The following is a 16623-nucleotide window of genomic DNA, read 5'->3' as shown; positions in this document are numbered from 1 at the left end:
ATGGAAGAAATCTGTCTGCTTGCTAATAAGTATATCTCGAAGGAATATCTAGATGAACCCTGGGCAAGTTCTGACAACCATTTATGACCACTGAGAATCAACTGAAGTGGGAATTTTGTTTGAAAAATAGCTATTAGTAATGAAAATGTCAAGGGAACTCTGACTTTCTGTAACCAGAGTAGATGGATTCACCTTTTTACAAAGCTTCAGCATGTAAAACAGGTTCCGATCTTTCACCAGGATAAAAACCTATTCAAGGCTATGGCTGGAAGCCCACGGTAGCAGGAGCTCAGAGAGGAATTTAATGGTTTTTATTTTTTTTTAATTTTTTTAATTTATTTTTATTTATTTACGATAGTCATCACACACAGAGAGAGAGAGAGAGAGAGAGAGGCAGAGACAAAGGCAGAGGGAGAAGCAGGCTCCATGCACTGGGAGCCCGACGTGGGATTCGATCAAGGGTCTCCAGGATCACGCCCTGGGCCAAAGGCAGGCGCCAAACCGCTGCGCCACCCAGGGATCCCTTAATGGTTTTTAAATTATGGTTTTGGGTGCCTCTAAATTATTCTCAGCTCCTGGACAGGGCCAGCCTGACCACTTGAATATACTCCTTTTCAAGTGAGACAATTCACAGGTTGGCTGTAACATGGAAATAAAATATTCATACACGTATGTGAAGTGTGCATTTCTGTGTCACCTCAAGTTGTGACTGTCTATATAGTGCATGGTACATCTATGACCAAGCAAGAAAAATTTAGAAAATACTAACTCACTGCCAGCTTGAATTATAGACTCCCAGTACAGACAGAGTTTAAAACTCAAAGTATCTTGGATCTAACCCACTTTTTACTCGGTAGTTGAATATTCCTGTATGTTTCTTTAATTATTTATGCTCTCTCCACATCTCCACAGACAAGTCTTCAGGAATTGGCGCCCAAATCTGAATCTATGTTGGTTTACTTTTATATACCAGGTGCAATTTAAAAAATAAAACAGTTCTGTATTAGGGTAGCCCGAGGCAATGAATAAACTCTTGAGTTAGCTTGTGCTCACCCAGTGGTACCCCCATGGTCACTCGGGTATTTAATTGTTCTTACAAAACCACAGTTTCAAGAGGAAGAAGATGTAAAAGGTTTCCACATTTGTTTCATATCCTAACTACCACACGGCTGATGTCCTCTGATGCTGCAGTCGTGCTGCCAACAGGGATTTCTTTGAGAAAGAAGTCATGCTGTCCTCTTTTGGATAAACTACATTAAATGAAAGGGCTAGCTGCTTGCCTCTGGAGTGAAGAAATTTAAATTGTAGTTATTTTTCTATTCTTATCTAACTATATTTCATCTCTTTTCTTTCCCCTGTATTTTTGGCTTTTCCCTATCTCTTCCAAATAGGGGTAAAAAACTAGGGAGGCTTGAAATAAGCTGCGAAATCAAAGGTACTGAAAATCTGAAACTTGAAAGGAGATTCTACATGTAAATACTCTTTTTAGTTGATTTCTAAATCATCTCCAGGTCCTTCTGTTTGCTTTTCTGTCAAATTCAGTTAGCATTATCTCATTTTTGTCATCTACTGTGTGGTTTGCCTACTTCTAGTCAGGGGAGATGTTCCAAAGATAGAGACCGGACCCCAGTCTCAAGAGGACTCATCATGACCTGGGGACATACATGTAAGTGATCATTACAACATGGCCAGTCACTGAAGACACACATACACGTGATTAAAACTCAGTTGTATTCCCAAAGCACTAAAAAGATCAATAGTAAGAGGTAAAATGACGATTTCAACCCTCTACTAAAAATTAAAAATCCTCAATGATTCCAGCCTTTTTCCAATGCATATATAAATAAAGCAATGTATTAGTGTGTTGGGGGTCCCCAAGACCACCCTCATGTTCCGTGATTTGCCAGGAGGACTCATGGGACATAGCATACAGTCATATTCACAGGATTTATTTACAGTGAAAAGATTTAGAGCAAGATCAACACAAGGAGAAGGCTCACAGGGTGAACTCTGGGAGGAGCCAGGCACAAGCTTCCCAGGGTCTCCCCTGGCGCACTCATGCAGGACATGTTTACTTCCACCAGCAAGGAGTTATGATGGCACATGTGAAATGTTGTCTGCAGAGGAAGCTCTTTAGAGACTCGGTGTCTAGGGTTATGGGGCTGGTCACACAGAGAGGCTCTAACTGATACATACCAAAATTTCTGACTCCCAGAAGGAAGCAGGAGGTCAGTATAAACCATGTTGGTTGTACAACCAGTTTAGGTGTAGGAAACCGCTTTTATCAGTTGGTATAGCAGGAATTCTCCTAAATTCCAACTTCCCGGATGCCAGCCAAGGCCCAGCCTGATAAGCAGAACTTTCAGAGGATTACAGTCAGGCCTGCTTTGTTAACTCTTTCCTACACAATTCATATTTACACTTTGTACAAAATGCTCCGTCTCTCTATATTCTACTGTGTGGCTTCCTATCTGCAACTTTTCTTTTGAAGGTAACACTATTGGGGACACCCTCCTATGCCAGTTCATGTAGGTCTACCCACTTCTTTGTCATAGTATTCCATTTTAGAGATAATTTATTTAATTTTTATATAGATTGATGTTTGGTTTGTTTGCAATTCTTTTTTGTTTTGAAGTTGGGAGAGAAAGAGGGGGGCAGTGAGAGAGAGCACGTGCTTGGGGGGGAAGGGCAGAGAGAGAGAGGGAGGGAGAGAGAATCTTAAGCAGGCTCCACACCCAGCATGAAGCCCGACGCAGGGCTCAATCTCAGGACCCCAGCTCATGACCTGACCTGAAATCAAGAGTCAGATGCTCAACTGACTGAGCCACCCAGGTGCCCCTGTTCGCAATTCTTCATATTACAAATTATGATGCAACATCATTGTTCATATACTTTTCATATATTCATGCCTGTTGTTTTTGTTACATAGGCTTCTAATTACTATTACCTATGTTTCTAGAAATGTTATTCCTGACGTCATTAGATTTAGAAAGAAAGATCACCAAAAAAAAAAAAAAAAAGAAGAAAGAAAGAAAGAAAGAAAGAAAGAAAGAAAGAAAGAAAGAAGAAAGGTCACTGTGTTGGAATGTTAGTGGATGTATTAAAATGAAGAGAGGATCCCTGGGTGGCGCAGCGGTTTGGCGCCTGCCTTTGGCCCAGGGCGTGATCCTGGAGACCCGGGATCGAATCCCACGTCGGGCTCCCGGTGCATGGAGCCTGCTTCTCCCTCTGCCTGTGTCTCTGCCTCTCTCTCTCTCTCTCTGTGACTATCATTAAAAAAAATAATAATAATAAATTTAAAAAAAATAAATAAAATGAAGAGAGTTTTTGGAAAGATGGCTATTAAAAAGTCCAGGTACAATTGATGAGAGCCGGAACTCAACTGTGGCAGGGAGTTTGGAGAGGGGGAGAAATGCTGTAGATTTAGTTTGAAGGTAACACAACAGCCCCTGACTGTGGATGGCTAGTGAAGCATGAGCTAGGAGTGGTAAAGATGACTCCCAGTTATACGATCTGGGGAACAGCAGCTAGGTGGTATGCAGGGAGAGCAATTAGGAAGCAGTTATAATTCAGGGAAGAAATGATGGGGGCTCAGATTTCCGAGTGTTCTTTCATTCATACATATTGAGCATCTACTAAGTATCCATCACTCCATTAGCTGTTAGCATTAGCGCTTTTCTTTCTTTCTTTCTTTCTTTCTTTCTTTCTTTCTTTCTTTCTTTCTTTCTTTCTTTTTTCCTTCCTTCCTTCCTTCCTTCCTTCCTTCCTTCCTTCCTTCCTTCCTTCCTTTCTTTCTTTCTTTTTTCTTTCTTTCTTCTCTTTCTTTCTTTCTTTCTTTCTTTCTTTTCTTCTTTCTTCTTTCTTTCTTTCTTTCTTTCTTTCTTTCTTTCTTTCTTTCTTTCTTTCTTCTTTTTGGTCAAAAACATTGAGATAGAAACTTGATGCAATCAATATAGATTCCAATAAACTTGGCCATTAATTAACTTCATTGCTATTCTTTTGTGAACAGCACAAAGCTTAATAAAAGCTGTAGAGAGTAATGGTGAATCACGACCCAGATGCTTGAATAATTTGCACACACTTTAGTGTAAAAATATGAAGAGGGAGGGGAAAAGGAATCATGAAAGCAAATAAGATCCCTTTTGTGTCTAGGTTTGTAGACAGACTCTCTCCCACGCTCCCATTTCAGACAAATGCCCTTAGCACGAACGGGAGCGGGTGATCCACCTCCTCACTGTGCCCAGAGAACATTCTCTCCTGCACAGTTCTGAGTATCACTTGTGTGGGCATCAAGTGTGATGTGAAAAAGAGAGACCAGTAAACAGTTCTTTTTATTCTTTTCACTGATTTGCTGTTCCCTTCGCATTTGCCCCTCCTCCCTAGTCCAGGAGCCTACAGTGCAACTTCCTATTGTCTGAAGACCAGACACATATAAATCGCAATTTGAATGACAAGGGGAATTTTATTTTTATAGGATTTTATGCTTCCTTCAATAGAAATTGATGTGCTTTTATGCATTTTGTTTCACAACTTGTTTGAATTTATATTGGAATCTGCTTTCCGATTAAGTCTATTTGACTAGGCAAAGTCCCATCTGCATTCATTTTCACTCAGTATACGTAAGGAATGTGATCTCACATATTCTTTAAAAAATTGTTTTTCATAGTCTCTGAAGCTTATATGGGGAGAGAGGTCCACTTTTTTTCTTTCTTCAGACGTAAGTGTCCTTATTCTCTTTTTAATTCCCGTAAAAAGTCGAGTGACATTCTTCAAAGAAGATATACAAATGGCTAATAGGCACATGAACAGATGTTCAACATCACTAATCATTAGAGAAATGCAAATCAAAAGCACAATGAGATACCACTTCGCACCCAAAAGGATAGCTATTATTTTTTTTAAAAATATAGAAAATAACATGTTAGCAAAGATGTAGAGAGGTTGGAAACTGCATTGCTGGTGGGAACGTCAAATGGAGCAGGTGCTGTGGAAAACTATATGGTGGTCCTTCAAGAAAAATTAAGCCTGGAATAACCACGTGATCCAACAAGTCTATTTTTAGGATTTTTCTACCCAAAAGAGTGGGAAACGGAGACATCTGTACATACAATGTACATACAATGTACATTTGTACATCAATGTTCATAGTGGAATTACTTGAAATAGCCAAAGATGGAAGCAACCAAGTGTCCATTGGCAAATGTGTAGATAAAGAACATAGGGTTCACGCATACAATGGAATATGTTATTTAGCCTGAATGTTGTTATTCAGACTTAACAAGAAGGAATGTCTGACACACGCTACGACATGGATGAACCCTGGCAGACACTGTGCTAAGTGGCAAAAGCCAGACACAAAAAGGCAAATCCTATGTGATCAACTTGTAGGTGGCTCCTAGGGTAGTAAAATTGATACAGACAGAAAGTAGATTCTACATGTAAATACTCTTTTTAGTTGATTTCTAAATCATCTCCATGTCCTTCTGTTTGCTTTTTTGTCAAATTCAGTTAGCATTATCTCATTTTTGTCATTACTGCTGGTCACGAGACATGCTCCAAAGATGGAGACTGGACCCCAGTCCCAGAAGGACTCATGACAGCTGGGGCCTTGGGGAGAGGGGACGGAGAGTCCTCGTATGATGTGGTATGGAGTTTCAGTTCGGTCAGATGTGCAAGTTCTGGAGATGGATGGCGGTGATGCTTTTACAACCACATGAATGTATTTAATGCCACAGAGCTGTGCACTTAAAAATGACTAAAATGATATATGTTATGTTAATGTTATGCATATTTTGCTGCAGCTTAAAAAATGAAAATAAGTCAAACTAGTTAGTACTATAGTATTAGTAGTATTACTACTAAATTTTAGTATTTAGTAGTATTTAGTAATATTACTACTAAATACTATTAATATTTAGTATTAGTATTTAGTATTAGTATTTGCATTACTACTAAATACTATTAGTAGTATTACTACTAAACTTTAGTATTACTACTAAAATTTACATGCTTTTCCCCAATGTTACTTTTTCCTCATTTTGAGGGATTTTCATTCGTTTCCCCGCCTTTGATCCAGCTCCCTCGCTCCGCCTTCATCCTGCTTGCACTCCTCTCCATCGTCCTCATTTACAAGACTCTCTTTAATGACAGATTCGAACACGATCAATGATCCCCCGAAGGTATTTAAGCCGATATGATAGCTCTCCCTGGTGTATTTTCATTTTAAGCCTTCAGTTGGGAATGTCAGGTGGTGTTTCCCATCGAGGAATACCTTCAGGGGACCCTAACATCTCCAAGCTTCAGGCACCTGTGCCCCCACAGAAGACTGATGTTCTGGTGGCAGATTCAGTCGAGAAGGTGGAAGTCATTGTAGGTATTTGGAGCAAAGAGGGATTTCATATGGGGAGTAAAGTTTCCAAGTTGTTGGGAGGGAAGGAGTGAAAGTGGGGGGTGGGAGGAGTCACATGCCCCTGGGGCCCAGCACTGCAGTCGGCCCCCCAGCCTCACGGCCCCCCCTGGGCCCACAGGCCTTGCCCCCCTACGGCCTCCATCCTGCCTGTGGGACCCCGCTGCTGCTAGGGCCGCCTCTACCATTGTTCTTAGACTCCTGCCATGCAAGCTGGAGCCAAAAATAGGATCCCTGCTCTCATGCCTGTGTCTCGCATGGGTGGCATCTGAACTGGAACCACGCCGGCAGGGGGTTCTGAGAGCCACAGTTCGCAGGTTTCTAGCCCTTGTGATTTGGGGAGCTTAGAAAGGTAGGTCCTGAGAACTGCAGGCACGCCCCAGCACGGACGTGGCATTGTGAGTCCTGAGCACCTTCACATGCCCGGCTGAGCCCTGCGTGAGGAGGGGCCTCGGGCTCCTGGGCCCTGAGATCATAGGTGGGGACAGCAACAGCCATCTGGAAGCCCCTCAGGAAGCCAAGCCATGCTTCAAACCTCCCATCAACAAGTCTGTGAGGTAGGTTTCCTCACTTCCATTCTACAGATGAAGAAACTGGAGGCGGGGTGGGAGGGAAGGAGAGGGGGGCTACAGGTACGCGGCCAGTGAATGGGGGAGGTAGGGTTCAAACCCAGGTGGCAGCAACTCCTCTCACAACTAACTCTGGGAGCTTCCATTTCCATCTCCCAGGCTTGCTGGGCTTTGATGAGAGGCTGGATGCGTCTATTCCTTAGCCTCGGGCCTGAGGCCTTCCCCTCTCTCCGGGTCCTGTGGAGAGCATGCGTGGAGTGGTCTCCTCAGCGCTGAAACCCCCCACGGGCTCTGCCCAGGGCGCGGGCTGCTCGCTCCATGCCTCCTGATCTGGCAAATGGACCTAGATCTGGACCAAAGAGGGAGGTCAGAAGAGTTGAAGTTGTTTCCTCCACTGGGTAACTTTGCCCTCTTCCCCCTGCACTAGTTTCCAATGGCTGCTGTAATCGATGGCCCCAATCATGGTGGCTTAAAACCGATAGAAATGGATTGTCTCACGGCTCTGGAGGCCCGGAGTCTGCAATCAAGGTGGCAGCAGGACCACGCGCCCTCCGGAAGCTCTAGGGGAGAATCCTTCCTTGCCTCATCCAGGTATGGAGGGTCCAGGCCTTCCTTTGCTTAAAGCCATGTGACTCCAATCTCTACCACCACCTCTCATGAACTTCTCTTCTGCATGACTCTTTAATCTCCCTTGGCCTCACTCTTGTGATGGCCTCATTCTGTGATGTCCCCCAGATGACCGGGGACAGTGATCTCCTCATCTCAAGATCCTTAACTTAGCCGTGTCCACAAAGACCCTTTTCCCAAATAAGGTAAGATGCACATGTTCCGGGGATTGGGATGTGGCCATATGTTTGAGGACACTGTTCAGCCTACTCTACCCGTCCCAAGGGAGGAAGGAAAAGCAAAGAGATATTTGCTCAGATCTGAGCCCTTCTTCATTCTGTAGCATCTTTCTTCCAGTACCTCCAGCCAGTACATGGAAAAAAATCAGAAATCTTGATGCACACACTAAACAGGTGGATATTTCCAGTTGCAGCTCTGTGGTCCTCTCTGGTTGGGCACAGTTAATAGACTCGATCAGGCCTTATTTCCAGTTCGGGCCAAACAACACCCCCATCAGCTCCATTGTCAAAAATTCACCCATGGTCCTCACCTCAAAGAGACTATTCATATTAGGCTCCCCCCTTTCTGATACTCTGGCCTACAAAAAAACAAAAACAACAAACAAACAAACAAACACAAGAGAGCCTTTTACAGCTAATTTATTCTTCTCTGGTTTCTTTTTCCTGGACTTTTATTTCATCAAAAACTTCTTCAGTACTCCGTGATTTCTGAATTGTGTCACATAAATCCAAGCTTTCTGTTTCTTTCATCCCAGACTGCCCTGCCTTGCCCACCACCCCCAACATTCACCACATTTGCACTTTGCCCTGGTTTCCCGGGCTGTCATGAATAAAAGCATAAAACACAAGCGTCAGACAGCTCGGTGATATGCTGCTGGCCCAGAAGAGAGGAGGTGATTGCTCTTAAATCTCACACAGAAATTGGTGGGATGGGGGTGGGGTGGGGGTGGGGGTCTCCACCCTGACTCTCTGAAAGCTCAGTGGAAAGATGAGCAGCAGGCCCAGCTCTCCGCTGTCACCACCTGGAGCAAAGGACAGGAGGCGGTCGGTCTACCTCTCCCTATGTGGGGTTGATTCCATGTGCAACAAGACCTTCCGGTTCTCACAGGTTGGCTCCCAAGCTGAAGTAGGGGTTCTTTGCTCTGTTCACCCTTTGGTAGATGTTGCCCTTCACTCTCCACTGGGGAGCTGGTCTTCTGATTCTCGTCCAGTCTTTGACCACCATTTGAAGAGCTTCCATTCGTGTAGCACTTCTAATTTTACAGAACTTGGCAACAGATTATTTGATCCTGACAACAAGCCAGTGGAGCAGTTAGCGGGATATTGCTGCTCTCGCTTTACAGATTAAGAGACTGTGGCTATGTGACCTGTACCAGGTCACCAACCTCTAAATGGCAAAGTGACCTGTAAGTGGGACCCCAGCACAGGAAGTCTGGTTATGAATGCAGTTTGCTTTCTGCTCCTGGCCTTTTCTTCTTACTCTTTTTTCTCTTTCTCTTTTTCCTTTCCCTCTTTCTTTTTTCATCTTCTCTATGCCCTCTGACTCAGTTCTCTACTATTCATCTTCTTCTCTATCGTGATTATTTCTGCCATTTTCCTAGACCTGAGTTTCTTTCTTTCTTTTTTTTTTTTTAATATTTTACTTATTTATTCATGAGAGACACATAGAGAGAGGCAGAGACATAGGCAGAGGGCTTCCCACAGGGAGCTTGATGTGGAACTCAATCCCAGGATCCTGGGATCTCGCCCTGAGCAAGATGCTCAACCACTGAGCCACCCAGGTGTCCCTAGACCTGAGTTTCTATACTGTATGATATATATATTTACATATAGATGTGTCTATATATGTATATATGTTTACATGTAAATATATATAAATATATATAAAATACATAAAAATATATAAAGCTCAGTGGAAAGATGAGCAGCAGGCTCAGCTCTCTGCTGTTGCCACCTGGAGCAAAGGACAGGAGGTGGTCGGTCTACCTCTCCCTATGTGGGGTTGATTCCATGTGCAACAAGATCTGGTTCTCACAGATTGGCTCCCAAGCTGAAGTAGGGGTTCTATTTACATGTAAATATATGTATATATATATAGAGAGAGAGAGAGACAGAGACAGAGACAGAAAAGGAGAGAGAGTAACTAATGATCTGACACTTGGTTGGTAGTCAGGAGACATTTTCTTTCTCTTTTTCAATAGTGTGGACACATGGCTGAGAGTGCACACTTTGCCCCCCATTCACCTGTGTCATCCTTATCATAGAGCTGTTGGGTTTGATTTAACAGGAGACCCTGGCTGTGCATCTGTGATGAGCCGTGGCCAAATGAGAAGAGCCTCATAGATGCGGCTGGAGTGATTAATAGCAGCCTGTCTCCAGAGCTCTGAGAGCGGTGAGTGAGACGCATCGCCCTGATTCCACTTCTAATTCTGCATTGTCATGGGCGTCTGTTTGGCCAAGTGGAGGCCCTGTGTCCACAGCACAGCATCTGGTGCGAGCCCTGGATTTCCTGGGTCACCAAGACAGATTCTTCGAGTGGAAAAGAAAAACATACGGGGTAGTGGTATTTATCCAGAGAAGGGTGTGCACGCAGGGTGCACGTCCAGCCCGACTTGCATCCCCAGCTGATCTCCTCGCTGGACAGAGCGTGAGCCACACAGGGTGCGGGAGAGCCATGCCTGGGGGTTTGCCCCCCATTCCTGCAGTGCCATTATCTTGTGCTTTCCCAGTGAGAAATTCATCACTGGGACAGCAGGCCTGTGCGTGGGAGAGCCGAGATAGGACTCGTTTTCAGACGTTCCAGTTACTGACCTTTACCCATCTTCTGCGAATGAGCTAGTGTTATTTTGCAAAGCCGGGTACTTACCTGCTTCGCTCCTGCAGATCTCTAACTGCCCCAGCATAAGGAGGCTTAGACAGAAAAAAATCTTGGGCTGTGTCATCGTTACTGACTGAAGTTAGGATTTTCTTCCCCCACTTACACGTCCTGAACATTGTTGTCAGGCTGGAAATAAATCTCGAGGCAGAGCATCCCCTGATTCCATTCAAGGGGGACACAACAGTGACTATGTCTCATTCTTTCCCGAGCCAGTTGCCAGTTTCTTACACACGATTTCCGGGGCTGCGACGGGCCAGGAAGCAGGAAGCTGGGGTCCCCGTCTGCTGGGCCAGTGTCCCTGATCTCAGCCTCCCTCTGCAGTTGGAGAAAACCCACGGTTCCTATTTGAAATTGGATAGCTGGATGATGTTTTTCTTGGCTCCAACTCTAAAGGCTGGTGCCCAGAGCCAATCCTTGGCAAGAGTGACAAGTATGAAGTTTGTTTTTCCCTCAGACACTCCCAGCATCCTTCTTCCTCCTCTTTGCTCCTGTTCCTTTCCAAGTGCCCAGGACTTTGTTCCTGTTGTACCTCATCCACATGTGGAGTCTGAAAGGATCTGAGGCACAGTTTCTGCATGTGCAGAGCAGAGCCTCATGACTTCAAAGTGTGGGCAAGTCTCCCACATTGTTAACTTGCGTGTTCTGGCTCAGCAGCTCTTGAGTGGGCTCGGAGGTTCTGCACGTCTAACAAGCTCCCCGTGACGCCAACGGGGCTGGTCCGTGGACCACACTTTGAGTACGCGTGGGAACAAACCTCCAGTCTCCCTCCCGTGTTTCTTCCTTACCCTGACACGACGATCACACTGACAATGCTTCTGACACCAGTTGTGTGGGTTTTCCCCACACCACTAAGCAGTTCTGCGATGCCAGCTGGTGTCCTACAGTTTAGCTCAATTCTGATGCTGTCTACCTGAAGATGGTGTTGTGTCCCCCAGGCTAGGAGCTCAGGCCCACGAGACTGTCCCCTCTCCCCACTTGAGATGGCAATCACAAGTAGTGGGTTCCCGGGTTAGCCACAAGTTCTGTCCAACTTGACTACAGACTGGAGATTCCCATGACCTCCTCCCCTTTGGATTCAACACTCTGCTAGAACAGCTCACAGAACTCAAGGAAACACTTACTTAAGTTTTCCACTTTATTAAAGGATTGCTAAAGGATATGAATGAACAGCCAGATGAAGAGATACAGAAGGTGAAGTCTGGGAACTTCTGGAGTGCAGGAGCTTCTGTCTCTGGGAAGCTGGGGGTGTATCACCCTCCTGGTACATAGATGTGTTCACCCACTTGGAAGCTCTCTGAACCCCACGCTTTTGGGTTTTTATGGAGGCTTCATTACATAGACATGATCAGTTATTAACCCCATTTCCAGCCATCCCCCTTTCTGAAGAATGGAGGATGGGGCTGAAAATCCCAAGCTTCTAATCACACCTTGATCTCTGCCGACCAGCCCCCATCCAGGAGCCCACCCAGAGTCACCTCACTAGAACAAGAGATGCTCCTCATGCTCTTGTTGCTTAGGAATTTATAAGGGTTTTGGGAGCTCCTGTCAGGAACTGGGGGCAGATATATATATTTCTTATAATTCTACAAGGAGCAAAGTCTTAAACCAACCCTAAGAGAAGAGAACAGGAATGGAAAAGTTTTCTCCTTTCCTTTCTGGTTTAGGGAAGTGTGTGTGTGTGTGTGTGTGTGTGTGTGTGTGTGTGTGTGTGCACGCAGTTCTCGTATTTCCTGGTCATTAGGTAAATCTTTGTGTTCTCTTTAGATCCTGTACAGTAATTGGTTTGCTTGATCAGAATTTTAAAATTAATTGCTCAGGTCGGTTCTCATTGATTTATACCCACGATGAATTTTTACCTTCAGAAATTTTTCTCAGAATACCCTGATCTCTGCTTTTGGTAAACATCAATCAAATTTAAATTAAGTTCCTTACAAATTTTGTTTCTCCTGTGTGTTCTAGGGGCAGGAGCAGGTAGGGAGCAGTCCAGAGATGGGGCCAGAGAAGATGGCCCAGCTGATGTCTACGTCTTAACCCACCACTGTGAGTCAACGTGTCCATTAATTGCCGGGTTAATGATTTGCCTGAGAAACAAAAGAGCCTGAAGATGGGAACTCATCTTAGAGGGCAGAACCCAGCCGTAAGCCAGACCCAGAACCAGAACCTTAATTCTCAGTAATACAGATGAGTCCTCATCCCAGCCTTTTACTGACTCAGTATTCAAGTCATTGGAGAGAGAAGACTGTGAGCAAACATAAAAAGCTGTTTTCATGAATTATTCTCTAAGAGATTAACTTGCTTAGGGACCCCTTCCCAGAATGGAATGCATAAAGGAGGAAGTCAACCTCAGGATCTCCGAGGGGATCCCCGCCGTCCTAGCAGGGGTACCCCGGAGGTGGAGCAGTGCCTGCGGTGGGCGGTGGAAGTGCCCGGCAGAGGCAGTGGCAATGCCTGTGCGGGTTAGGAGTACCCTGCCTGGAGCCCAGGAGGGCAGCAAGGGCAGGAGAGAGGGGAACAGAGTGGAGACAACACAATGGACTCATTGGGGAGATGAGCGATTTCAGTCTTGATCATATGAGAGAAACTCTCTGGAGCCTTCCAAGAATATTGGGAGAAGTGCCGGTGAACAGGGATTTGGCTGGAGGCCAAGGCTCTGCCCAACAGGAACAAAAGTCCAAGGGCCACTAACCAAATTTATTCAAAACCCCACATGTTTCTGCCTCCACTGTGCCAACTATAAAACCAGAACCTAAGACATGATGAGTGGTTGCGGTCTACACTCATGCTTTTGTCAGAGCAACTCTGTTCTTGTCTGTTCTTTTTTTATGGGGCATTCTGGTATGATTTCATTTGAAAAGGGAGTTCCTAAGCTCAAATCCCTGAACAGGGTGCTTTCCAAGGGCCCAGGCAGCATTAGGACCCTACAGCTCTTCATCTATGAATAAGAAAGGAACAGTGGATGCTGTGATGAGGACTTCTGTGGAGCCAAGGCCAGACCAGGGGAGGTTGTGGTCAGAAGAGATTTCCCAGAGTCTGAGCCATTCTTAGCTTAATGGCTCTACGTGTTGACAAAGTCCAATTCCCTGTAGGTCCGAAGCCATCCAGGACAGTTGTGGCAGTGTTTAGGGCTGGGGGAAGATCCTAGGGACAGGAGCTGAAATCCCTGGAGAAAATGAGGGTGGGCAAAGCCCCAGACCTCATAGGCCATTTTAAACCAAGAATTTAAAAGCTCTTGTTAGGGATCCCTGGGTGGCGCAGCGGTTTGGCGCCTGCCTTTGGCCCAGGGCATGATCCTGGAGACCTGGGATCGAGTCCCACATCGGGCTCCCAGTGCATGGAGCCTGCTTCTCCCTCTGCCTGTGTCTCTGCCTCTCTCCCTCTCTGTGTGACTATCATAAATAAATAAAAATTTAAAAAAAATATTAAAAAAAAAGCTCTTGTTAGGATGGGGGAAGAGGGTAATAGGGTAAGGGGCATAAAGGAGGGCACGTGATGTAATGAGCTTTGGGTGTTATATACAATGGATGAATCACTGAATGCTACCTTTGAAACTAATAATAACACTATATATTAATTAACTGAATTAAAAAAAAAAAAAAAGCTCTTGCTCACATTCCTAACTTTGCAGTGTTCAAATTCAGGCCTCATTGCCAGCTGGCCTCAGAAGCTCTGAATGTCCCCAGGGAAGGAGACCATTTCTAAATTAACAAGGATCCAAATCAGAGACCTTATTCCACCATGATTGAAATGTCCCGAGTAATAGGATTTTGGATAAATTAGTTATTCATCATGGAAGAGGTATTATAGATAAATACCATACCTCATTGCTATTCCAAGCTGTCCACCAGTCATCTCCTTTAAGGAGAGAAATAGAAGAATTAACGTGGTTCTGAACAGTGATCTGCCTAATGATTTCAAGGTTTTTATCTGGAGAGGATTTCAATAAACTAAAAGAAGTGGAAGCCAAAAAAAAAAAAAAAAAAAAAAAACCCAAAAAAGTGTGTGAAGGGCTTGTATAATTGCTGAAAGGTTGGTTCTCTAGGGCTAGAAATCAACGAAAAGGGTGAATGTTATGGAAAGATTTTTAAGTAGTTATTCAGGAGAAACTAAATAGAAAATCAATCAGGAAAATAAAAAATTCATAAATCCAATTGCTTCTAATTGGCTCTGAACATAGTGCAGAATTCAAAATGTTTGCCTATGAACAGCTCTGTCTCTTGAAATTATGACTCTTATCACAGGAAAGAGCATTTGGGTTACTTTTTTTTTTTCCCCATCAAAGAAAATTCATGAAGGCCAAAGCAATCTTGCAAATGGCTCAAGTTGAAAAACTCTTCATTATGGCTATTTATGGAGAAATTTCTACTACAGATTTACTCGAGCTAGGACGAATATATTTTCATTTCAAGTCTTTAAATGTTTATGAAGCCCCTAGAATGTACACAGGACTGAGTTGGGCCCTGTGGGAGATGCGCAAACCGATGAGCTGGGATTCCTGAGAATTTACAATTTCAAAGGGGAAACAGATGAACGCCCAGTTAACTTTAGGACCAGTATTAAGGCAACAAGGGTGTAATAATGGAAATATCACCCCACAGTATGGTGAGAGAGAGGGACACAAATGGTTTCTGACAAAGGAGATCTACAAAGTTTTCTTAAAGGAGACGAAATAAGAATTGAGAAGGTACTTTGCACAGAACACTTTGAACAAATGTCCAGTGGAAATGTGAGCTAGGCTTGCGGACCACAGAGTGTTTTACTATATCTTATAAGAGTTAGTACAAGTTCTGAAGAATATGGTATTTATATTTAGCACTGTATTCTCTCCCTCTCCATCTCAAACTTTGGTGGGTAGCCATAAATTGTATCCTTTCATTTCTCATTTCTTGGATGAAAATTTCCCAATTAACATATACACTCTTAAATGTTACTGACTTAATAGGTTACTCCTCCTGAGGAGTATTTGCTTTTTAAAACAATTTTAATTTTTTATTATGTATTTGTTGAAAGCATAGAAGAACTCAAGATTTGGAAGTATTCGTGATTTAAACAGCAAGAATGACTTTAAGAAGATTCTGGTCCCCTTTTTCTTATCGTGAGCATTTTCAACATTCCAAAGTTTGCTCAGTGTTTGTTTTTAAAATGAGAGCATGGGGAAAGAATCACATTCTCTTCCAAGGTATTATTTTTCCTCTGGTGGAGGAATTTCAGGCATCTGGGTGAAAATGGTATTTTCAGGTGGGAAGATTTACGTAAGATGGCCTCTCTGGGGGTTACCTTAGTATTGTGGTATAAGCACATGTTTTCCAGACAGAAAATCCTGTGTTTCAATTCCAGCTATGCCTCTTGTAATGTTGAGTCTGGGGCAGGCTCTGTTCCTCAGTAACTGAACTTCTACCTGGGCAAACTGGGAGTGATCTCTGGCCATTATCAAGTCCAGAGTGGGACACAACATCCCTGCAAATCACAGCAGCAAAGTCATCCCTATACAGGTGGAGCAGACATGAGGGGCCAAGGGAGCCCCCAGAAGAACTGCAAGTGTAGGCCTCGGGGACCTCGGAAAAGCTCCCATAGCCCTCTCCCACTGTCTTGCTTGAGCAAGTGTCTGTCCTAGCCTTCCTGTCCTAGCCAGTGTCTCCTAGCTGGGCTAGTCATCTTTCAGATCTCAGAGGAACGTTATTTCTTCCAGGAGGCTTTCTCTCATCTCCCAGACTCAGTCTCTTCTCACTCCTATGACAACTTCTAATCTACTGACATTTAGTGTCTACATTCCTTGCTTGACTGGAAGATTCATGAGCCTAAGTATCAGATCAGTATGGTTTACCTAACGCCTGGCCCACGGTAGATGGCCTTAAGTATTCTTTGGTGAATTAAGAAAGGAAAGGGCAAAGGAAAGAAGGAAGGAAAGAAGGAAGGAAGGAAGGAAGGAAGGAAGGAAGGAAGGAAGGAAGGAAGGAAGGATCCTCTTAAAATTCATTCCATTAAAATCAAACCATCTAGAGGACTAGAGGAGAGAGAGTGTGTTCAGGCAGCCACTGAGGAAGAGTTAGGAGTAACTCCTATTAATATGCTATGATCTTTCTGAGAGAACAAAAGGCAGCACTGGGGCCCACTCATTCTTACATATGTCAGCTTTGCTTTCAGTGC

The 16623-nt window shown here is 44.2% G+C and overlaps 1 long non-coding RNA gene across 1 annotated transcript; it reads left to right on the top strand.

Annotated features, from left to right (window-relative positions):
* Nucleotides 1-5954: 5954 nt before the first annotated feature.
* On the top strand, nucleotides 5955-13864 carry LOC144305307 (uncharacterized). The gene is made up of 4 exons (XR_013372362.1): nucleotides 5955-6963; nucleotides 7403-7566; nucleotides 9889-9993; nucleotides 12439-13864. It is a non-coding gene; the product is annotated as an uncharacterized LOC144305307 (long non-coding RNA).
* The last annotated feature ends 2759 nt before the right edge of the window (nucleotides 13865-16623 follow it).

Source organism: Canis aureus, chromosome 35, assembly GCF_053574225.1.
Source record: "Canis aureus isolate CA01 chromosome 35, VMU_Caureus_v.1.0, whole genome shotgun sequence".
In the NCBI taxonomy this organism is placed as follows: domain Eukaryota; kingdom Metazoa; phylum Chordata; class Mammalia; order Carnivora; family Canidae; genus Canis; species Canis aureus.
Note: the sequence above shows the minus strand (reverse complement) of the source record. Positions and strands in the feature narration are given on the sequence as shown.